The sequence below is a fragment of the Erithacus rubecula genome, assembly GCF_903797595.1.
Source record: "Erithacus rubecula genome assembly, contig: SUPER_Z_unloc_2, whole genome shotgun sequence".
NCBI lineage: Eukaryota > Metazoa > Chordata > Aves > Passeriformes > Muscicapidae > Erithacus > Erithacus rubecula.
In genome coordinates, this window is record NW_027635860.1 from 14,452,363 (window position 1) to 14,476,366 (window position 24,004).

The 24,004-nt window shown below is 40.4% G+C and overlaps 1 long non-coding RNA gene across 1 annotated transcript in view; it reads left to right on the top strand.

Annotated features, from left to right (window-relative positions):
- Window positions 1-23,637, top strand: part of LOC306814820 — a 45,294-nt gene extending 21,657 nt beyond the window's left edge. The window contains exons 2-3 of the long non-coding RNA XR_013777255.1: window positions 11,734-11,806; window positions 23,552-23,637. This is a non-coding gene — a long non-coding RNA (uncharacterized lncRNA). The remainder of the gene's footprint in view (window positions 1-11,733; window positions 11,807-23,551) is intronic.
- Window positions 23,638-24,004: the final 367 nt, after the last annotated feature.

Here is a 24,004-nt window from a genome sequence, read left to right on the forward strand (position 1 = left end):
GGAAAACCAAACAATTGAAAGGAAATATGCAAGTGAGAGTACTGTAGAAAGTTTGACATGATCTGTCTTTACACAATCACTTGCAGTCTTAACTCTGTCTTGGATGCCAAATTATGAGAAGAGCAATATATCTGGAAGCTGCAACTTTTTTTGCAAAGTTTTAACTTGCTCAAGTGTTCTTGGGAGATCTGTGTCACTTTCCTTTGCTTTCACAGATAATTTTAAATCAGGAGTATGGTATAATTGTATGTAACAATTGGAAGCATCATTTTCCATGCATTCAGACGAGAGAAATCCAATAATTATTCCATAGTCAAGATCTATTAGAAAAAAAAAGATCACTGCGTCCTGGCTCATATGAGATTTATCAGAAAAACAGCCTTGCATTAGGCAAATGGAAACCAAGACTTTTCATATTGCTTTTTTTTTTTCCTTTGGGAGATCCTGTGTGTACTCTAAAAGACCTATTTCTATGTGTAGTGTTGGAACAAAATATATGAGTACATTTTCTATCTAGCTATCTATCTATCTAGCTATCTATATATCTATCTATCTAGCTATCTGAGATAATTCAGACTAGTGTTCAGAAGTCTCCCAAATCAGGCCAGTTTTAAGCTTTATTGAATGAATCCATTAGCACTGCCCTTGTTGCTGGTGGCCACTTCTCACACCACGTTAATCAGCACTTGTTATACACTGAACCATTAAATTGAACAATTGCACCCTGAATTAGCTGTGCCATTTACAGCTGTGGAGCTGATGCCAAACAGGGAGCCCCGAGGGCTGGAGTCCCCAGCTGGAGCTTGCCCTGAAATCAAGGGGAGTGGGGTTGAGAGAGCCTCAGGCAGAAAAACCAGAATCAGAACTAAGGTGAATTTGATTTCCTTCTTCTCAGGTTCTCCCTCCTCATGCCTGTATTTGTGCTGCTGTCCTCCCTGGCCACAGGGAGAAGGTTTCTCTTCTGTCACTCTTCTATTTATTTGGATGTTTTCTTCACAAGACTCACCTTTCTCATGTAAATTTACCCACTGCTACCTTTTGGAATGATCACACCAGTCACATCCTTACCTAAAGCTGTGCCTGGCTTCCAGGATTACAGAAACCTTGCATCCCACTGTTACTCCACCTCTATCCAAGTTCAAGGTGAAATGACATAAATTTTATGCAGATTGGTACTTTTGTGACTTGTAGGTGAGCCTCTGCTGTGGCTGGAGTGCTGGCACACCTGTGAATATCCATCCCTTCCTCACAGAGCTGGAGAAGTGCAGAGAGAGCAGAAGGATTTCTTCAGCATCCAGAGGTTCATTCCCAAGTAATTTAAGGAGAGGGAGCAGTTGGAAAATGATCTTTTTGCAGCCTGGAGGAATAATAATTACTCTAGTGAAACCCTTGGGAGAGTTGTGTGTTTAGCTGGATGACTGTCCTGAGGAAAAGTGGAAAATATTAGTTTATTAAGCTGCATAAAATTGTTGTTGCCATTTTTATGTATACAATTCATCAAATTGGATGAATTTATCATCTACAAGTACATCTTAAAATCGGTATTTCAACACTGCTGGTTGAAATTTGTTCAAGAATTTTTCAATAGTAACTCTGCTATATCTCCAAGTTTTTTCTCCCATTTTTACATCTGACCATCAGACTAAAAATTACTTTCAAGGCCTGGGGGGGTTCAAAGTTAAGCCAATATATGCCAACTGATGTGCTCTTTTTACAAACAATTTCTACTACATTATACATGACCAAAAATGTGTTTAATGAAGTGCTGATGACAATAAGTGCAGTGTCAGCTCATGTTTTATGTAATACAGGATTAAATATTTGCATGAATTGAGCACAAACTTTCTGGAGCCAAAGATTATTTTATGTATTGCATTTATAGGGATATTTTTGTAAAAGGAAAAGCCACCCAGTGCAACCAAAGTGTAACCCAAAATACGTGCAGTACACTGACTTCTGCAATAAGAGATGACCCTTTGTGTCCTCTGCTATTTCCTAAAGATGGCAACATTTTGAATTGGGGAATCGAGTCAATGAGTTAATTAGTTTGCCATATATTTCTGCCTTCTGTATCTAAAAATATTCACGACAATTGAAAGGCAAGATGGAAGTTGCACTGTAGAGATTGACAGGTTTTCTTTGTGTGTTTGTGGGCTATAAATATGCTTGCACTACTTCAACTTCTCACCAGGGAATAAAGTTTCATCATTTTGTTCAAGTCAATGAACATTGCACAAAGTGATGACTACATACTATGACATGATGACTTATTTGTGGTTCCCTCAGCAGTATTTTTTGTCACTCTGGTATTTTAGGATCATGTTTAGTTGAAGTTGAAACTGCCATAAGACATAGAAGGTTCTGCAGTGTCCTTTGCTCCCTCCAGATGATCTCCATGGTACAAGAAAAGGACTCCAGACTGACATTCTGAATTGGTCATTTGTTTGTTATGTCTTGATAGTAATCAAGAGATTGGGCATTATTGAGAAGCCTTTCCTGCATTTATTTGGCAAATCCAGTGAAAAATGACCATCTGGGGGTCTGTATGTCAGAGAGACAGTCTGGAAAAAAACCTGATTTTCAGCCCCTGCAATAACTGAAATAACAGTTTCTGTGGTGGGTCTGCCACTGCCTGACTTTTTGATTAATATTTCTCATAATTTCTCTGACACATGGTCCCTGTCACCACCACAGTAATTGACAGGACACTGATCTGCAGCCACTTAAAGTCCAGCCGGAGAAAAACTGTGAGTAGCTGCCTACAAGGATGATGTGGCATAAATCAAAGAATAGGAGGAGAAGACAAGGCAAAATCAGGTTGTTTTTGCGAACACACACCTGCCTTGGTTCTGTGAGGACTGAGCCTGCTCTTGTGATTTATACAAGTGAAGTTTAAGCCTTGACTGGGAAAAGAGGGAGAGATCAGTGCAATTGCCAGCATTTCAATAATGAGCTGTAGGGAAACGTTCATTAATTGTTCTGCATTGTTTTGCAGAAACACACAGCTCTACGATGGCATGCCTCTGGTGCCTGTGCCATCCACTGGCTGTAGTAAGATTCAAATGAAAAAGAAGTATTTTCCATTTACCAGAGTCCTGAGCAGGATTGTGTGATGTTTTCCCTCAGCCCTTGGCAAGGGAAGCTGAAGCCAGAGTCCAAGAGGGAGGCAGTGCCCTCTGCAGTGTTACACGATTGTTTTCATGCTCAATTCACGGTTTTTATCTGAAATCTATTGTATCATCACCAGATAATTTTTTTTTTCTGGGCTAGAGAGCAGAGCTGGGTATTTTAACAGCTTTCACATTCCCTGAGCATTATTTATCAAGCTTGCTGAGGAATTTAGAAACTTAATTAGTACTTACTGGAAATAAGTTGGAAGTTTCCAGCTGACTTTTTGGAAAATTAAAAATTCAATTAGTACTTACATTGGGATAGCTGTAGGTTCTATGTATCATGAAACCAGCATTTAAGGATATGAAACCCTGCAGCTTGTCTGATCCACTCCTTTTCAGAAGAACCAGGGCTGTGCTGTTCATAGTCACTGCTCCAAATTTTCTAAGCACCCTGAGACACTGGGAATCTTCCACCTGCTTTGCTCCTCTGCCAGAGGAAATATCTGTGGATCTGACAATTTAAAAGTGACCACAAGCAAAACAAAGTGATCTGCCACACAGTATTTACAACCTGAATCCCAGTGCCCCATAAAGATTTTTAATTCGTAAATAAAACTCTATAGGAAACATTGGGCAGGGAAAACATCCCTGTGTTACCTGAACTGTTTTTAGCAGAAATCCTGAACACAGCCCATATTAGTTACTGTGAAGGAAATTCACTCCATCTCAGCTAAAACCAGCACAGTAATGATTTGAAAGCATATAAAGGCAGTGTATTTCCCTTTGGTTTTGACTATTAAATTACCTGCAAATTGTCTTTATAGATGCTGTGCTTTTTCCTCCATATAGGAAAGGATGCTGACACTCCCTGTGAGCGTGTGCCCTTGCTCCTCAGGTTACTCTGCCTGTGTGGTTTGTGCATCCATGAATGTAGGTGTTATACAGCTGTGCTGTCTCATGTGTACCCACTGAGAATGCATGCTGAGCCTCACCATCCATTGCATCTGGGACACAAAATCGTGATAACCAATCCTGTTGTTAGCACTACCTAATAATTACGTGTTCCACTTCTAATTTCCACACACATCTCTCTCTTGTCTCTTTTATCAATTGTTCAAATTTCAGGCATTTTGACATTTGGGAAAAGAAAACTTTCAAAGCCTGACCTCTGTCTTTGTAGATTTTTGCTCTATGGAAAGACCCTGCTGCCTTGACTGCAGTGCTTCATTCTGAAAATCTTACTTTGCATTTTGTAGCGTGCAAATTTTTGATTACGTTTTGTTCCTTAACATGATTTGCTCCCTTAGCAAGCCCATTCTACTGCTTCAGAAATGGTCTTGTGTAGTTGCTTGTGGGCTCAATGTGAATTATTGAAGGTACAAGCTGCATCTGAGGTGAGACCTTGCTTATTGTGAATAAATATAGGGGGAAAGTTTTTTGGCTCAAATCAAGTGCTCAGAAGAGAAAACCCTGTTGTGATGCTGCTGAATCTTGCAATACTTTTGGCAATAGCTCAGCTAAGCATGTCTCAGCTAGAAGGTGTGTGGGGAGTATAGGTCAGGACTTTTAAAATCAGCTCCTCAAGTCATTCCAAAAGCAATTGCTCTAGTTACAGGTTTGTCATAATTTCCTCAGATCATTTGCTTGGTTTTTTTTGCTTTCAGTTTGATAACCTTCCCCAAGGTTTCTCTGACCTGATTTCAGTTCCCCTAAAACTGTTGAATTTTACTGGCTGATATTTTTAACTTTAATGTCTTTCATGCTTTCTTGAAACTGTATTAGTAAAACCTATTTAGATTAAAAAACCCCAAACCAAACAAAACTAATGAAAAATAAAAACAAAGACAAACCCCAAACCAAAACAAAAAAAACCCCCAAAACCCAGAAAAGAAACACCAAAAGCACAAACAAACCGTGCCCCCAAAACAACAAAAAATATTAGGGAAACAGCTCATTAGTAAAAACCAATTCATAAGAATCACATTTGAATACTTTTCCCCCCTCTCTTTTATCTGCATTGATAATATCTTGATATGATGCCTGCTTTTTTTCCCTGACTTCACAAACATTTCTTGACTTCAGCACAGGTGATCTGTGACTTCTCCAGCTTTTCTTTATTGAAAAGGCTTCCTTTGACTGTCCCTGCATGTTACTGAATATGGTGAAATGCCTGCTGTTGCTACATCAATGCTTTTTAACTCCGTGCTTGCAAACAATCAGATGGCTCTTGACAAATTTTTCATAAAGAACTTGCAGTACTTTGATCTGTTTTCTGCAGACTGATCACTGAGGCTGCATCTTTACAAGCCAGTGTCTCCTGGCTGATTTGCTAAGTGTCATGCTCTGAGGTCAAGGTCAGTTTAAATATTGTCATTCTTTTTTGGATGCCTCACAGGAAAACTTTTTCAGCTGTGTGGCCATACCTTGTGTAGATCAGTTGGTAGGGTGGGACAGTCCTTTATGCCTGCAGAACCATCCCTGGTTTTGACTGAAAGCCTTTGGTGCAGCTGCATCAATCAGCAATTGTCTAAAAGCTACAATCTAAAGTTGCAGAAGAGCCCTTTGAAAAGTGTGGTGGGGATAAAATTTAAATTAATTAAAACACATCCCTGTTCCTCTCTCCAGTTACTTTGGTCAATCAGACCCTTGCTCTGTGCTGGTGTAAACCTCAAAATATCTGAAAAGAAGTCCAATGATCAGCTACAAAGGTCACTGAAAGTAATGGAAAAAGCTTTAATGATTTAAAATGTACAGCCTTTGGAGTATGCACTGCAATTTTATTCAGGTTTCAATAGAGCTGAGCGTGAGAAATCAGTGATGGCCTCAATTCCTTGATACACTGCCACAGGGCACACAAGTAATTGGTAGCTGATGCTAGTGGTGTAAATGCTTCAGTTCAAGTAATATAAAAGAAGTTATTATGGGGGGAGATATTTAAGTTCACTGAGAAATTTGTAAATGTCTTTGTCTTTTGAGGAGGATTGTTGCTTTTAGGCAATGTGAAGTGCAAACAAAAACTGGAGAGCAGTGATAAGATTGTCAGGCTGAATGATCAAAATCTTCAGTTCCCACAGCTTCAAATTCTTATTGCACTTGCATCTTATTGACTCAGTAACCTTTTAATATTTTCCTTTATATTTGATTTAGTGATAAATAATCACTGTTAAAGAGCTACTTGAAATTAACAGCCTGATTTCAATGACATTATTTATCTCTGTATTACTTTCTCTTCCAAGGTTTTTTGGCACTCACAAGAAAGGCAGCTAGAGATTCAGAGCTCACCGATAAAGAAGATTCAGGCAATATGATATTCCATATTTAAGCAAGACAGTGATGAGAGTCTGTTCATTCTCCCCAACAAGAGTCCACTGTGGAAAAAAAAAAATTTCCTTCATTCTGGTGTGATCAATGGTTTTTTGATGGCCTCTTAACTGGATGACAAAAAGAAAATAGTCATGTCCTGTGAGGATTAAGAAAGACAGACAAACTTAGCAATAAAGGTCTCAACTCACAGGAAGAAGTTAAATGCACTTCGTTTGAGCCATAGAAGTTTACCTTAAAATACAGAAATTGATAAAGAGGGAAAGCAAGTGTGGATTTGTTCTGACTAAATAGTTCCAGATCCTTCAGAATGCCTGACAAATTTAACAGAGAGCAGGCACTGGAAATACACTAGAGTTTAAATTTTTGTTTGAAATAAAGAAAGTTCCTCTCTTCTGGTAGGTCTCCAGAGGATTTTGTGCACATGTTTGTCATGAACAAACATGAAGCAATTCTTTACAAAGCACAGTAGAAATTTCTGCCTTTTCCATGGTCCTCTAAAGGGCATTTCTAAATATCACTCAAACTGCAGCAGCAACTGTCTCTGCTGAAATGAGACACCCATTCCTCCAGGGTTGGAAATGCCGAAAACAATAGAGCAGGTCCTTCCCTTGCTGTGATAATTTACGACTTTTGTTGTTTCTGCACATTATTAACAATATCCTGTACCAGCCTCCAGCCAGCCCCGAGTCTGCAGTTAGGCATTGCAGGAATGCTGCCTGGAGAGGGCTCTGACAGCTTGGACACACCAAACATTGACAATGGTTAGATAGGTAGCAGAGACACAGAATTCAACCAGTTCCATTTACACCAGGAATTACTTGCTGCTAGACCAAGATTTAATTGTCATGTCTTTCTCTTTTTCATTTCTGCACTTGTTAGGACTACAAGGAGAGGAAAAAAAGGTCTGTTCTTCAATTCCTCAGTGGGACATTCAACACCTTGCCCCTGTCACAGCTGAGTAAGAGCATGTATACTGGTTTCAGAATTAAGTGAAAGCATTTAATTCCTACATTTTGCAAGATAATAATCCTCTTCTGGGCCTATTTTAGAGACAGTTTTTAAGATTGTGGGGTTCTGGCTTACAGGAAAACTTGTTTCATCCTGTGCTTAAACCTAAGATGTAAAATTGGCTGGATATTCTGAACACAAAACTCTTCCTTTCTGTCTGTTTATTGTTTCCTAAGAGACTTTTATGAAGGGTGGGTAATTGAGAGGGATCCACCTTTTCTTTTGAAGCTCTCTGTCAGTGGAAGCATCCCATCCATACAAAAAACTATTTAGCTTTAATTCTTCTTTTGAGTTTTGCCAAGGACTTGCCTGTTGCCATGGAAACTTCTGAGCAACAGAGATTGAGCAGTCCCTGTCCAGAAGCCATTTGTCAACTAGTAGCCTTTTTTAAAAAATTATTTTTTAATATATGATAAATAATTCAAAGGTAACAAATCACAGCCTGTAGCCAGTGATCCATGGAAGGTTAATTGAGGATGTAGGAGAAAGCAGTTTCTTCATCTTCCTGCAGTAATTCCCAGTTTTTCTCCTTCTTCCTTCAGGCTATTCTGATTTCATGAATGAAATGTGTAGGTACCATAACTGGCTCCCCTTAAATGATATTTCCTAATTTCAGCTTTCTTTTAGAAACAAGATAATTTCTGTTTAGCTCTGTCTAGTATTCTCCAGCTACCAAGACATGGAATGTCATAGAAAGAGCCAAATTTTCAGGTAGCTGTACTCTGCTGATATGTCTCTGTTTCCAAAATGTTAGCTGAGGTGAAAAATCCTGGATGCTTTCCTGAAATTCGGGCTTCATCAATCATAAGCTGTGTCTGGGATCTTGCCAGACTGGACTAGAAGCTGCTGAGCACGGAGCAATTGTGAATGCAGCCATGGTGCCTGGACACCTCTTTGATTCACAAGCCAAAAAGTCTCTTCCCCGAGGAGCTCCACAGCTTCTTAGATGGTCCAGGCAGCAGGAGGGATGGAGGGACAGGTCATTTTGTCAGAAGTCAGTCCTTACTAGTTCATCTGAGCCTCTGTTCGAAAACAAAACCCCTGTAATGCAGTACTGAAAGTCTCAGTTTTGATTTGGGCTACATGGAAAATTTTGATTTTTAAAAAGTGCTGACTTGACTCATTGTCATGTCAGTGGCCTTCAGGTACTGATTGTTTGGTGAATTGTTTGGAAAAAAACTGAGAAGATCTGCAGGTTGTCACCTCAGTATTAATAATTAACATATTAAATATTAAATTAATAAATATGAAGATATATGAAAATATACTAATAATATAAAAATAAAAATATCTGCTTTTTCTGGACAAAAGGAATGGAGTAACACAGAGCTCAAAGAGCCATAGATGTTCTTGCAAAGAGCAATGAACCAAATTCTTATGAGTCCTACAATCAAAAAACTAAAAACTGTAGAACATCCAATTCCTCTTTTTAAAAGCTGTTAGCAACCAGTAGTGATAATACAAAAGTAAAGAGCATGGAAAACACTAGAAGACAATTTTGAAGCACACATTACATTTGTCTGCAGTAAATCAAAGTGTGAAATGTATCAAACATAAAGGCTCAACAGGGAGAACGCAAACTCTACTTAAATTATTGAAGTTTAATCAGCTATATCCATAACAGACAAACTGACATAGCAGAGCAATGGGAAAAAGTCTATTTTGTAATAAACTGAAACAGTATCCTATGAAGAAAACAAATATACGTGTATAATTTACACTTATTTAAAATAAATGTTTTAGTTGAACCTGTTCAGAACACCCAGAATTCAGTGAATAAGTCCATTAAAACTGCAGTCATAAATTCAAGATTTGAAGGAGAGTTAGAGTAAACCCATTTAGAAATGCTTAGTAGATTAAGGAATTCTATAAAGGCAGCTCATTGATGGGTGCAACAAAACATTTTTGTGCTATACTTCTTTTTCCTAATGCAATTACACATTGTCAGTTAAGTCTGTGCAATCATTGTTTTGTATTGTTAAATTCACTGTAGCTCTGAATTGTGGGTGTGAGGTTTAAGACTTGAGCAAAGAAAGAACACCTGAATACCTGGGGGCATGAATTCAGCCAGCAGGGTAATAACCAAAGTTTGCATCTGAAAAGGAGTACTTTACAATCCACTGAGCTAAACATGGACAGCAGTATTATAGCACTAAGAAAAAAGCAGAAAATCACACTATTCCTCCATTCTAGATGCTTTGAGTTCTATGTTGTCAGTGAGTGTCATTGTTTTCATCTGGACAAGGAAACTGAACTTTGGAAAGTCCAGTCTGAAAAAAGTGTAGCAACATAAGCATCATCACTGCCCTAATAAAGCCAGCAGATACCAAGATCTTCTCAGGTCTAGGTACTTGGAGGAATTGGATTCAAATGTCAAAAAACAGCAGTGATAGGACTTCAGGCTGGAGACAGTTGTGAGATAGATCTATCTAGAACTGACCCAAAACACCACAAAAATCTGGATGAGGTGTGTGAGTTCCATTTTGCTTTGTGAAAAAAGGAAAACCATTTAGTGATAAAATTAGCACAAATCTGAAAGCAATTTCCATCTCAGTTTCCCATTCTGTCTTTGGAAGGGTCTCAAATTTGGGAGTGGGAGCTGCACTGAACCTTGATCAGCTCACAGTAGTTGGAGGGAGCTGGATTTACCTTCCTTTATGAAGCCTAACTGTATGTCTGTGGTTTCCTGACACAATGTTCTGCATTTATGTGACCAGCAGGTTCCCAGAGTAGTGACAACTTTTTCTCTGGTGTGACTGCCATGTTTTGCAGCTTGGTGCTTTTGTCCTGGTGGGGCTGTAAAAAAGACTGTATTCCCTTTGTAGAGAGTTCTGCTTCGCCCTGCCTCCAGGAAGGGGCAAAGCCCATACTGAAAACATACAGATTGTACATATACCTTCTGTCTCATGTGGAAAGGGAAACTGAAGAGCTCAGGAGGCCAAAAAGCTACTCCCTGGGAAAACTTCAGAGCAGAGCTGATGTAGACAGTGGGCCCAGAGGCAGCAAGATCTTCCTTTTCTTGTGTATTATGTGTCTGTCCAAATACCCAAATGAATTAAATCATACACTTTCAAGGAAAATATTTTTAGAGTGTGAAATTTGGCAGAATATACCCCACCTGTGCTCTGCTCCAGCTGGACCTCAGAGAGCAGAGTGTGGCTGGCTCCATTTCTGATTAGAACCAACTTAGTTCTGTAAGTAGGGTCATGTTCAATGTGACATTTCATGAACAGTGTGATTTATTGATTGGTGTGACAGAAGATGGGTCAGAAATTGCCATGGCACTGGTATCAGAAAGGGTAAGTCAGTAGTATCACCACAGAATGAAGCTTATTCTATAGGCCCCCTTATGGGAGAGCACAGCCCTTACATGGCCCCAGAACAGAAAGGTGGAGTCTCCTCTGACTTCTTTTCCCTCTTAAGTCACATGTCTATGGTTTACTTTGAGAACGGGAAAAAGGTAAAGTTCTAACTGGTGTCATTTCTTGACCAGGTGGAGTTTGAGGGGCTTTATTCATACAGGCAATGCATATGCAGGTTTTATTTTGTTGGCATATGAGGGAGCGTGAAAAACAAGATGCATTTTGGAGTAAATGAAGCCAAGTTCTACTTCTGGTCACTGCTTGGACCCTTCCTTGGCTTAGCTCCCATTGGCTGCATTGTTTTAAGCAGAGCATGACCACAACCCCTTTGTGCCACTCCATCCTTCATTTCCTGCCCCTCCCAGGGCAGCACACCAAGCTCCCTCAGTGTCCCTGCTCCTGGGGCTGCAGACTTCTTGTTTCTGGTGAATTACTGCCCACACAGACACTTCTCCTTGCAGTGCTTTGTATTTCAGTGTTTCTTTCAGTATTCTCTCAGCAGTGTTCCTGCTGTGAATTTCAGCATGATCTCCAGAGTCCTTAGGTTTGGCACAAACCCCTTGCATTACTTGCTGAAGGATTGATTTTCTAGATTTCCCTGTTCATTTCTGAGTTCATAAGATTCCCTTGCCTGTTGCCTTTAGAAACCACTGGGATCTTTTTGTATTATGTATCAATGCCCTCACTGGAACTCAGTGTACCAGGTTGTCTTTAGAAGAATGTCATCAGAAGCACGTACAGTCATGCCAGACACAGTATTTATTCCTTTTTCTGTATGTTGAGTAAGCAAAGCATGGCCTGGGGATGGTAACTTACGTGGGTTGTGAGGGCACGACAACCATTTCAACACCAGGTCTGCAGTTTGTTCCTTCCTTTGCAAACCAGTTGCATGGTGGATAAGCCATCCCTCTATTTTCTAATTTTAGGCAACAAGATATGATGATGAAGATCTTGGGATCCAAATAGTCAGGTGCTGGAGTTCAACACACTGGAGAACAGGTATTTAGCAAAATTCCCCTCAGCCCCTGCTTCTGCCTAAAGACTCGCCTGGTACTTGATTCAAACGTGTCTGTAAAAATCTTCACCCTTTTTCTCTTCATCCCTCCATCAGTCTAACTTCTGCTGTGTTGCCATATTCTGAAGCCTCCTTTGAGCAACATGATTTTGCTGTAGTGTTGGGACTTCCATGGGAACTGTCTAGAACTCCTGTGAATTGTTGCTCTTTTTGGTAATTTTTTAAAGTGAAAATCCTCTTTTGTTACCTTTGCCTCTTCGGTCTCCTATTTAATTCTGCTATTCTATTATTTTTTTAGAATGTTTTGGTAAAACTGATATGAACTACGTGAAACTTACCAATCCTGAATTAGGTAGTTTTGGTTATGGTGTTGCTGTTCTGTTCTTTCTTTTTTTTCTTTTCTCTGATTTTTCCCCTCAAAGGAAAGCTCTGAATTACTGAACTAAAACACTTGTTCTAGACATGGAGGAACTGTGGAATTTTAGAAGCTTTTGAAATTAATGCCTGATTATATGCCCTTGAATGTTTCCTCTTCCAGACAGTGCAAGTTTTTCGTGGCAACCACGAGAAAATTGTGAGAAAAAGCACAGCCATGCTTGTAAAGCATTTTTGGGTGCAGAAATGTGTCTTTTGCTGCACTGTTATACAAGTTAGTTTAGAAGTGAAGTTGAAACTGGTCATCCTGTACCTGATGACACTTCTGCTTCACATTCTGTTGAGGTTTGGCAGAATTCCTGTTAATCTATATTAAACACAGTTTCATTGCTATGCCTGAAAAGAATTGTGTACAAATAGGTTGATTAAAGGCATAATGAAAAAAAAAAAATCACACAACAAATTTGTCTAGAATTCATCAGCTGGGAATTTTTGTGCTTCATCCAAATCTCCAAGTTTTTTAATGGCCTACACCAATACTCTCAGCAGCACATTGGAGGTCAAGATGTGCTGAGCAGCAGCTGTGAAAATATAAAGATATTTGCTTTTATCAGGGACAGATAGAGTGGGAGAGGAAGCACTAAGGAAAAAGACAGTAATTTTATAAAAGATGATTGCTGAGGTTCTCCACTCTCCCACAATTATTCTTCTGAGTGGGACAATCATGTGGTGGCAGATGCCCAGGTATGTTAAGCTAGAGCCAAGCTATAGCAAATAATTATTGCAAATCTTTGTAACAAAGAATATAAAATTCTTAATGAAATATAATCCAAATGTTTTTTCCTACCAAAATGTGCTGAAAATACCCATTGGCTTTGATTGGGAAATTTAGAATTCCTAGGCATTGTTCTTTCCTCACTTACAACTTTCATCTAATAATTTCCACCTAAATTCTCCCACCAAGCAACACCATCCTTTCCCCTGACACTAGTTATCTCTGTGCTTGATGTCTAAAAATGCCACTTTTGCCTTAGAGTAGTTCTCTGTGTTCTAACATGCATGTGCACCAGCAGAACCCACCACACCTGCATTTTTTCTTTTGTTATCTATTCTGCAACACTCTCAGCTGCTGCCACTTCCAAGGTGCAGCAGCAAGAGTGGGACTACTGTGAAATTGTCCTAATTACTCCAAAATGGCCTGGCCAGGTGAGTCAGAGCTGGCAAAGTACCCTGTCAAAGGAATCAACTTTCTCTAATGGCTGAACAGGCAGGGAGTATGTCTGCTCACTGCCCACTTCTCTGATCCTCCTTGTCAGAAACTCTGCATTATTCCAAATTTTTAAACTCACTTTTAGCACAGAATTTCCCTTTTTATGATTGTGAACTCTTATGAGCTATCCAGTAGCAGCCAGCCCATTGGTACAGAGTTGACCAGGCTGATTTGTAGCAGAAGTTATAGCACATTGATTTTTAATGTCTTTGTGCTCTTTACTCAACTTTTGTTTTAGGGAGTTGATTTTTCTTCCTCCTAAGCTGCTGGTGCTCAGTAGTATCTCTGAAGTTTGTCCTAAGGGTGTGCTGGACTATTTCAGATCATCTCTTTAGTGACCCTCTGCTTCCTTCTAGCTTCCCAGTGCACTATGAAGTCTATTAATTTTCAAAGTAAGGAAAGTGATATAGAAAAAGAACCCTAATTAGATGTGAGCCACAGGGCATAACAGATGACATTCTTCAAGACAGAGGTGCTGCTCCTACTACAACTGTAATTGTTGTATTTCCATAGAAGCATAATGTACTTTAACACACCTTATGAGCTCTCATAAGAAAAAAGGTAACACAAACCCAAGAAATCAAAATAAATGCAATGGTGCGCAGGTACCATTTAGTAAGAAATGAGGAGAGGTAGAAATGGAAGATAACAAGGGGATATTATCTCTAAGAGTGGCTGGCAGAATTTTAACCTTTTGGAAGGCAACCATTAGAGTACCTCACCAGTGATATTTTGTCACTGAAGGAATATTTTTATTGATATTTCTTTCTGAAGGAATGACCCTTCTGTAAAGGAGAATCAGATGTGGATGACCAAATGGCCATGAAATACTGCACATGGAGTGGATGCTGCATTCAATGTGCTCAGACATGACATGTTGGTGGGGATTACCCCAAATCTGCTGTCCTCACAGTGTGATTCATAAAAGATTTAGCAGCAAAGACATTTCATAAGTGAAGATCTAGAATGAGTTACATACTAAAAGGAGAGAGATTAATTTGTTAGGCGAGAGTTAATTAAGCACAGAAATTGACTGAGTTAAAAAACTTTACTTCCTGAAGGAAGTGAAACTATTTTAGCAGAGAGGAAAAGACAGATCATTTAATGAACAGGAAAAAAATGCCAAGGTTTGTAAAGAGGTTTGTAGTCTGTCTTGGCTGTACAGAAGGCCAGGTTGTTGGTACACACCAGAATGTGCTGTAAGAAACTTTTACTCATTAAAATGAGAAAGCAGAAATTCTCTATCAAAGTGTTAGGAAAAGTCATGAGTCAGTCGGCCAGTGGGGGAGCAAAACCACTTCTGATTGAATTTAGCCATAAGTAATTTAGAAGTGCTTTTTCCTTCATTCTTCATTTAAGTCTCTGTAGCTGCTTCTATGCAATGAATGATTTTACTTGCATTTTACTTCGATGTGGCTTGAGTTAAGAATAGTTTCATTGTAAACTGGCTAGCACAAGATTCTTCGCACAGCAGCACTGTGAATTTAACCAGAATGGTGGGACTCTACCTGCCTCCCTCCACAATGCACAGAGTTCCAGGTTACCAAGATATGTCCCAACAGGAGTGATTTAACACTACAGCAGTGGCCTGAATGCTATGTAAATCTCATCTTCTAATGAGTGAGGGTGTCCAGGAAAGCTTACTGGTACTTAGAAAATCACCTGGTAGCATTAACTTCTGCAAAGATTTTTCCACAGTGACATCAAAATTTTATATAACAACACTCACAGAAGGAGGATTTTATATTGCCTATTCTGTCTTTGGCTCTTTTTTCTCAAAGGAACTCAGATGCTGCAGAGTGCAGTCCCTCCTTGAGGGGACAGAGACTGGTAGAAATTACAGGTCTCTGATAAGATCAGGTGGTTGATGTGTTTCCAGGGCCTGGGTTTCCTTTGGAGCTTTATTTTTTTTCTGTGTTGAAATACTTAAAGAGATTGGATAAATGGTGCTTACACATATAACTTTTCTAGTAATAAACAGAGTTTGTAGTCTGTGATCTACAGTCAATTGATGACTGCTGTTACAGCAGGATATAAAAATTCCATCCACAGTTGTTCACTAGGTGTCTGCCTTGCAAACATTCTCAGTGGAGGGGAGAGCCTCAAGCATTAACGTATGTGCTCTCAAGCAGTTGTGAGGACAAATTTAAGGGCATATGCCATGCTAGTCTGATGGAAAATGCAAGTGTAAATACATCTTTGAAACCTAATTATGATTCAGCAAATATTAATATTATTCATACTGGTTACGGTAGCATAAAAGTCTTTAGATTTAATCAACAGACCTTAATTCAAAGCCTATTCCATTTATAACTTGGAAGGTATTAACTGCAGAGCAAGGGCAGTCCTTTTTTTTTATTATAGAACTTCAGTCAAAAGGACATATAAATGTTTGTGAGAGATGAGTATAAATTACATTGAAACACAAATGAATGAAGTATTATGAAGTAGTACTGACACATGTTCCATGCCCACTTCTCCCCCCTACCTATGGAAACTGGGAGCATCTCACCTCTGGATTGTCACTAAATCATTAATTTGAGTATGCATATTAGCCTCAGAATAACCAGCTTTCAGTTCCTCTGCAAAAGGAGATTTGAAATGGAATCCTTGCTGTTCTTTATCACAGACACACAGTGTGTTTCAGGTCAGTAACCTGCAGCACAAATAATCTAAACAGCTTAAAACATTCTCATTTTTTGTTCAGGTTGTTTAAGATTTTGGGTTTGCTTCTTCCAGAAAGAAATTGTCCATGTAATGTTGGACATGACTATCATGAAAATATTACAGTTGGATTATGTGTGCTTCCCCTGCAGGTATTTTTTAGGTTCACTACAGCTCGTTTGATTTCCTTCAGACTTCCATCAAAAGAGTTCTCAACTCTGATACTACTGGTGTCTGCTTAGAGTCGAAAATTTACCTTAAGCAGAATGTTGTTTCCTTGAGTCAAAATGAAGGCTTTGATTTAGATCCCCTGTCTCAGAGATCCAATTTGTCTTTTATTTCAGCCTCCTATTCCTCCTGCATCACTGAGTTTTAAAACACAGGTATGAATATAAGCATCACAGACTAACGTAACAGAACAAAATTCTATTACAGTAAAAGAATCTCTTTAAATCACTGCTTTATTCAGTGAAAGGAATCTGTGACATGGTACCATCGAATGATACCTAAAGGGGAACACTTCAAAGGAGCCTTCAGTGCATTAATACTGTTTCAGTGCTAGTATGCAGTGGAAACAGAGAGGAAAAATATTTCACCCTTTTAGGAACAACCTGAACAAACCTCCCCCCAAAACTCAGCAAAATATTTTCCCTTCTTGGTACGTTTACAGTCAACCAAAGATGTAGACTTCTTGATGAAAGAGAATGGTTTCACCCTCATTTATGATCATTACTCCTCCTAGATCGGATTTATTTGCATCATAGATTCAAGAATGTTTTAAATGTAGATGTTTGCAATTAATGATTTAAAATATAGACTTTGATTTTCAGAGTTTACTATTTTCAAGTTTTTGAACACCTGAGAAACACAACCTTGTAATCCTTTAATACTGTGGAAAGGACTTAATTTTTGCATAAAGACTGACTTATTTTACATTCAAACAGCCAACATACTAATGACAGAAAAATTTAGCCTGAAGCTGTCTTGATTTTGTACACAGAATAAATGTTAGAGCTGTTGATATAAACCTACTTATTGTTCTCAATAGTTATGTTTTCATTTTAAAAGGGACGTATACATTTCAAATGTATTCAAATGCTATGTTGCAGGTTTATACTGCTATTAAATAATCCCCTGAATACAGTACAAACATAATATTAGGTTTCATCAAGCAATGCTCTTTCACCAAAGAAAGGATTGGCAGTCTTTAAGCATCTGGTCCTCTCAGCCTTAAGGCAGTGACTGGTTTTATTTTTTGTTTGTTTGTTTGTCTTTGTTTATTTGTTTGATGGAAGAAAGCAAAAGAGTATCTCAATCTACTCTATCAGTAAAAATGGAGGACAAGTGATTGATTCAATTGTGTGGCTCAGGGTGACTGCTGGGCAAAGAGAAAGGCTCTGGTGTGGAGGACAGATTCCATGGGACTTCCATGGACCCTCACTGGGCCTGTAGAATCAAAACTCTATCCTTCCTCCCTCTCAGTCCTGGTATTTTCGTTTTGAAATGCTGACAGAAACTTGCAATTAGCCACTGATATCTTTCAGCTGCAAAAACTGAAAGACTGTGTTTAATTTCTTGTTCTGAGTCTTCAGTTGGAAGATTTTCTTTCATGTGCACCATCAAGTGAACACCTTAAGTGAACTTATCTAACTTAGGCTTTCTAATGTATTTTTCAGTCTTGTGTCTACAGCAAGAATATTAAGTTGGCAGAATCTGAAAATGAGCACAACTAATTTCACGATGTAATTAGTTATACCACAACTGATCTTTGTGGAGGTATCTGCAATGCAGTTGCAGCAGAAAAGGGGAAAGAGGCAACATGATGTCCAGAAGATGTGGGACAGAGAGCAGGACATGTGTCTGGCTTCTGGAGGAAAAACACCTTTGTTTGGTAGTTTTATTTATTTCTCAAAAACAATTGCCTGACATGAAGGTGAGGCCACCCCTCCTGCAGTGATTTTTGTAGGAACCTATAAGCAGTTCCAGCAATCCTAAGGTCACTGATCTGCTCTGTAACTACCACAGAAGCACAAGGAAGAAATAATCAAAAAAGAGAGTGGAGAAGGCTGATTCTAGACACTGTTATTTTATTACTTTTCCATCACCTGTTCTTTTTTTAATTTCTACCTGAGCAGGCTGGACATGGAGTTTATAGGGTCAGCAAGTTACCTGGTTAGCCTTTGATGCATTCAGGAAAGGCAAAAGGGGTAACTTTAACCCAGAATTCATTAGTACATATAATTCCCACTTTCACTTATATGGCCCTTTATTGCTCATTTTCAGTTAAGTACCAACACAAAAATCAAAACTCCAAGTGGTAATTTTAAACAGTAGTGAGGTAGAGGAGTTAGTGTTGCCCTGCTCATCTTCCAGGCAGAGAGGCACCAAACAGTGGAGGGAGAGTATACAGAAAGGACACCTACTTGGTGCTGGCACTACATCATAGGTAGGAGTTCTGTTTCCTGTTTGACTTGGGGAAACATTCCTAGAGATTCCATCTTCCTGCCATACACCTTTCATGACCCCATGCTGAGCTATGTCAGAGAAATCCTCAGGCATAAAAATGAACTTTATTTACAAAAGAAAAAAAAACACTAAAAAGAAATTATTAACCCTGTTCTAGATGATCAGTTGTGCAAATGTTGGTGGAGGGAAAAGAAGAAGAGACGTTGAAAAACTATTTTCATAAACAGTTTGAACTTATGATGCCTTGAATTCAGTGCCCTCAATCTAATATAGTCTATTGCACATCATGTTCGAGCCTGACAAGATATTTCTGGGCTCTGTTTTTGAATTAGTGAGTAGGATTTAGCCCTGGGCTTCAATGAGTGGTCATGCTGAGGACTCAGGTTTAACACCAGCAACAGGACAGCTTTAGGCAGAGAAGCCTCGGGCCTCTCATTTATGCAATTTAAGATTACATTTTCAGCAAATGTTTCTCTTTTGGCTTTTGCCAGCAATTGAACAAGAGTTTAGGCATTTTACTATGGAAAACTTGGTTTTGAAAGTTGTTAGTGCACACTACAGAACCTGCAGTCATATGCTAACATATAAAATATCACAGAATGTTCTGAGGTGGAAGGAGCCCACAAGGGTCATCAAGTCCAACTCTTAAGTGAACGGCCCACATAAGTGAAATTAAGCTCAGCTTTCAGTCCCCATAATATCACATACTTTTGTTTCAAGCAGAACACACACAGTAGGACAAGTGTCCACTGTGGAAGTGTCCAGTGAGCTGAGTGACAAACATATTGCAAAAATAATGAAAGCTGGTAGTTGAGTTCTGCTCTAGAGATGAAACACTTACAGAAAAAGGCTGAGACAGTTTGAGGGTTCTCTTTGAAATAGATCTTTAGCAGTCTTGCTTTCCTTTCTGCTGCACTACTGCAGCCTGAAGTCCTGCAGGGCACTGCAATGCACCAGTCTGCTATTAAAGCTGACTTGAGGCTAAAACTGACTGGGAGTCCTTAGAAACACTTCTTCCCTATGTGATGAAAGATGAGTTGACAACACAAATGTCCAGCCTGAATGTGCAATGAGGTTTTGGAGGAACTTAGGAATAAAAAGAGGATGTATCATCTTTGGAAAGAGGGTCAGGTCTCCCAGGAAGTACGTAAGGGGGTTGCTAGAGCATGCAGGAAAAAAAATTAGGGAGCTCAAAGCTCAGTTTGAACTTAATTTGGCAACTTTTGCAAAAGATAATAAAAAATGTTTTACAGATATATAAGAGCAAACCTTTGTTCTCTACTGGATGAGGGAGGGAACTTAGTCACTGCAGATGAGGAGAAGGCAGAAGTGCTCATTACCTTCTTTGCCTCAGTGTTTAGTGGGAAGATGGTTTGTCCTCAGGACAGCTGTCCTCCTGGGATGGTAGATGGTGCCAGGGAGCACAATGGTCCCCCTGTTATCCAGGAGGAGGCAGTCAGAGAACTGCTGAGTGCCTTGGATGTTCATAAATCTATGGGACCAGATGGGATCCATCCCAGGCTGATGAGGGAGCTGGCAGATGAGCTTGTGAAGCTGCTCTCCATCATCTAGCAACAGTCCTGCTCACTGGTGAGGCTCCAGGTGATTGGGAGCTGGCCAATGTCATCCCCATTCATGAAAAGCGTAGGAAGGAGGATCCTGGTAATTTTAGGCCAGTTAGCCTGGCCTCAGCATCTGGTAAGGTTATGGAGCAGTTTATACTCAGTGCCATCACACAGCACTTATGGGATGGCCAGGATATCAGAATCAGCCAGCACAGGTTTAGGAGGGGAAGGTCATGTTTGAGCAACCTGGTCTCTTTTTAGAACCAGGTGACCCATGGTGGATGCAGAAAAGGCTGTGGATGCCATGTACCTGGATTTCAACAAGGCCTTGGACACTGTTTCTCGCAGCATTCCCTGAAAAAGCTGGCAGCCCATGGCTTGGACAGGAGCACTCTGTGCTGGATTATGAACTGGCTGGATGGCCAGGCCCAGGGAGTGGTGAAAGCTGCTGCACCCAGCTGGTGACCAGCCACCAGTGGTGTCCCCCAGGAGTCTGTGCTGGGGCCTGGTCTGTTCAGTAGTTTTATTGATGACATGGATGAGGGCATTGAGTCTTCCATCAGTAAATTTGCAGATGACACTAAGCTGGGAGCATGTGTTGATTGGTTGGAAGGGGGGAGGGCTCTGCAGAGAAACCCGATGTTTGGATGGGTGGGCAGAGTCCAGTGGGATGAGGTTTAACAAGTCCAAGTGGTGAGTCCTGCGTTTTGGCCACAATGATCCCCTACAATGTTAGAGGCTGAGGACGGTGTGGCTGGACAGTGCCCAGGCACAAAGGGACCTGGGGGTGCTGGTCCACAGCCAACTGAACATGAGCCAGCAGTGTGCCCTGGTGGCCAAGAAGGCCAATGTAATCCTGGCCTGTATCAGGAATGGTGTGGCCAGCAGGAGCAGGGAGTTCATTCTTCCCCTGTACTTGGCACTGGTGAGGCTGCATCAGGAGTGCTGTGCCCAGTTCTGGCCCCTCAGTTCAGTGAGGATGTTGAGACACTTGAGCGCATCCAGAGGAGGCAACGAGGCTGGTGAGGGGCTTGGAGCACAAACCCTGTGAGGAAGGGCTGAGGGAGCAGGGGGTGTTTAGCCTGGAGAAAAGAAGACTTTTTCTTCACATAAAACAGCTCATTTTACAAGCAGTTTTGATGATATTTTAGTTGGATTTTATTCTTCTCAGTCTCAGGCTTGTCCCAGCTGGAGATTACTGGCAACACTACCCTGCCCCCTCCCTGACACAAACCAGCATGATGCCAGTCCCAATCTCTACACTATGCTGAGTTGACTGATTTGGGGAGGGGAAGGACTGGAAACTGAATCTTTTCTGTCCTGCTGGGACATTGTGTTTGATAAAAGAAAAAAACCTCAGATCTGGTCAGTTTAAATGAGCTTTGGCTTTCTTTTGTATATGTGATATTAGAAGAAAAGGTGTAGTAATTTTGTTTTTGCAGGCTTAATGGCACTTTTATTCTAGAATTAGTTGCTATTGCTTTTCAAATGAAAAACTTTAACGATAACATGTTTATTCTCATTATTCTGTTACTTCTCAGTTCAAAAAACACTGAGAAAACATAGAATTTCCCCTAATCAGAGTCTGAGTACAGCACAAATTTTGCAGTGTTTAGACTCTTTTTTCCTTCAGTCCTTGCTAACATCTGTGTTTCCTGTTCACATTTGTACTGCAGGCGATTTCAACATACTCTCACTTTCAAAATCTTTTTCACACTGACTGTGCTTTGTCTGTTCATTTTACGTTTATCACCTCTCTCACAATGCAGGGAATTTTCAGAGATATCTTGGTCTGGAAATTAACACATCCCTTGAAAAGACTAGTGACAAATCAATCTAGTGACAAATCAAAAGCATTTCTCTACTGGCTTTCATAGGTAAAGTACACAGGATTCATCTGCAGGGTAAAATTTATTCTCTTGAATCACCTTACAAAGACATCAGTAAGTTTTTACTGACAATCTCACCTCAGAGTGTATCAAAAAGCCCTCAAAGGAAAACATGTTGAAAATGTTAAATAAGAAGTATTTTAGTCACAGTCTGTCTCCAACAGGGATTTCTTAATTACCTTATTTTCTGCAGAACAGCAGGTCTTGGGACTGGTGCTATGAGAACTGTGGTGCACCTCAGTGAATTTTTGTCAGGATCACAGGGATTGAGGAAGCTGGTCCTTGACACAATCTTTAATGCCAGGGAGCAAGTTTGTCGTATTTCGGTGGGCTTTTGCTGGCTTTCCAGTGTAGTGGCTAGGCTGTGGGTCTCTGGCAAGGGACAGCCTTTTAAGGGGGTCTTCTGGCAGGTCTCTTCGCCACCAGATAAACATCAGCAAGTGGGCAGCCAGGGGCTGCAAGCAATCAGCTCTCAGTGATTTCAGCTCTGCTTGTGAGACCATCACAGGCTGACCCAGGGACAGAGAGATAGAACCACTGTATGGCAATTCCACAGAGATTCCTTTATTATCCAGCATCTCTGTGAAAGTGGCCACCCCTGACAGCTGCTTGGAGAGCTGGGCAGAGGCTGGGGTTTTTATCAGGGAATGCAAGGGTGACACCAAAGGGGGAAAGACCTATGGGTTTCACAGGATTAACATGGGTACTAAGGCATGGTGGGATAACAGAAGCTTCTGGGATTGCTCACCATGACAATGGAGGATGTGCCCACCTAAGGGACATCTCTAGAAGGACTGAGATAAGCTAATCACAGCCCATTCGAGGGACATCCTTCCAGGTCAGAAGCAGGGGAGGCTGACCTGCTTCCGAACTGCAGAACAGCTCAATGAATAACAAAGCTTATGTGGAAGTAGTTTCACTTTCCTTAAATGCCTTTGCTGCCTTAGGGCACTAAGGAACAGCTTATATTTCAGCGTCTGGCAGAAATCACCATGACACATGGGAAGAGAAAGGCTATGGACTGCTGCAGAAACAACATTTCAGTTGTTGTGGGTGTGCTTACAGCCATGTGCGATAGATACCGTGTGGAATGACAAAATGCTGCTCCCTGGTGAAAATCTGTGGTGGGTTGACAACAGCTGGATCAGAGGTGCCCACCAGAGCCACTCTAGCAAGTTCTCAGCTGGTCTGGGGAAAGAAAATATCAGAAGAGGTTTGTGAGTCAAGGGAGAGATCACTCACCAATTTCCTCACAGGCAAAACAGACTCAGCTTGGGGAATTTGCTTATTTATTACCAATCAAATCAGAGTAGGATGACGAGAATTAGAACCAAATCTTACAATGTCCTCCCACCACTTCCTGCCTTCTTCCCAGGCTTAATTTTATTCCCAATTTCTTTACCTTCATCACCCTCAGCAATCACAGGGGGATGGGAAAAGGGAGTTATGGTTCACTGTATGTTGTTTGAACTGTACTGTGCAATTTTTCTCCTTTCTTAGGTGTTTCCTTCCCCTTAAGGACCGGTCACCACACCAACGTGCCCACCCAGTGCAAACCTACCGTTCCTACAGGGGTACTGTACTTTGGATAAGGTAAATGCATATATTTGGTTTGTTTTTAGACAACATAGAGAGTTACTCTTGCAATAGGAAACAGCCCTTCATGGAAGATACACCTTTGACATTTATTATTTATTACAATAATGACGGGTTGTCCAAGATCTGTCAGGGGTGTGGCAATATTTCCACTAGGTTCCACTAGGCCAACGACAGCTGGAGTAGGTCCTCGTCTCTCTCTGGGAAATGTGTCCCACTACTGAAGACCAGGCACAGAAGCATTGTACATTAAATTCAACACTGAACTCTTGATCTAGTTGAGCAGAGCTGAATATGAGTTCAAGAGTGCCATTGCTATGGCTTGTTTACTTGCCTGAAGAGAAATGTAATTGTATC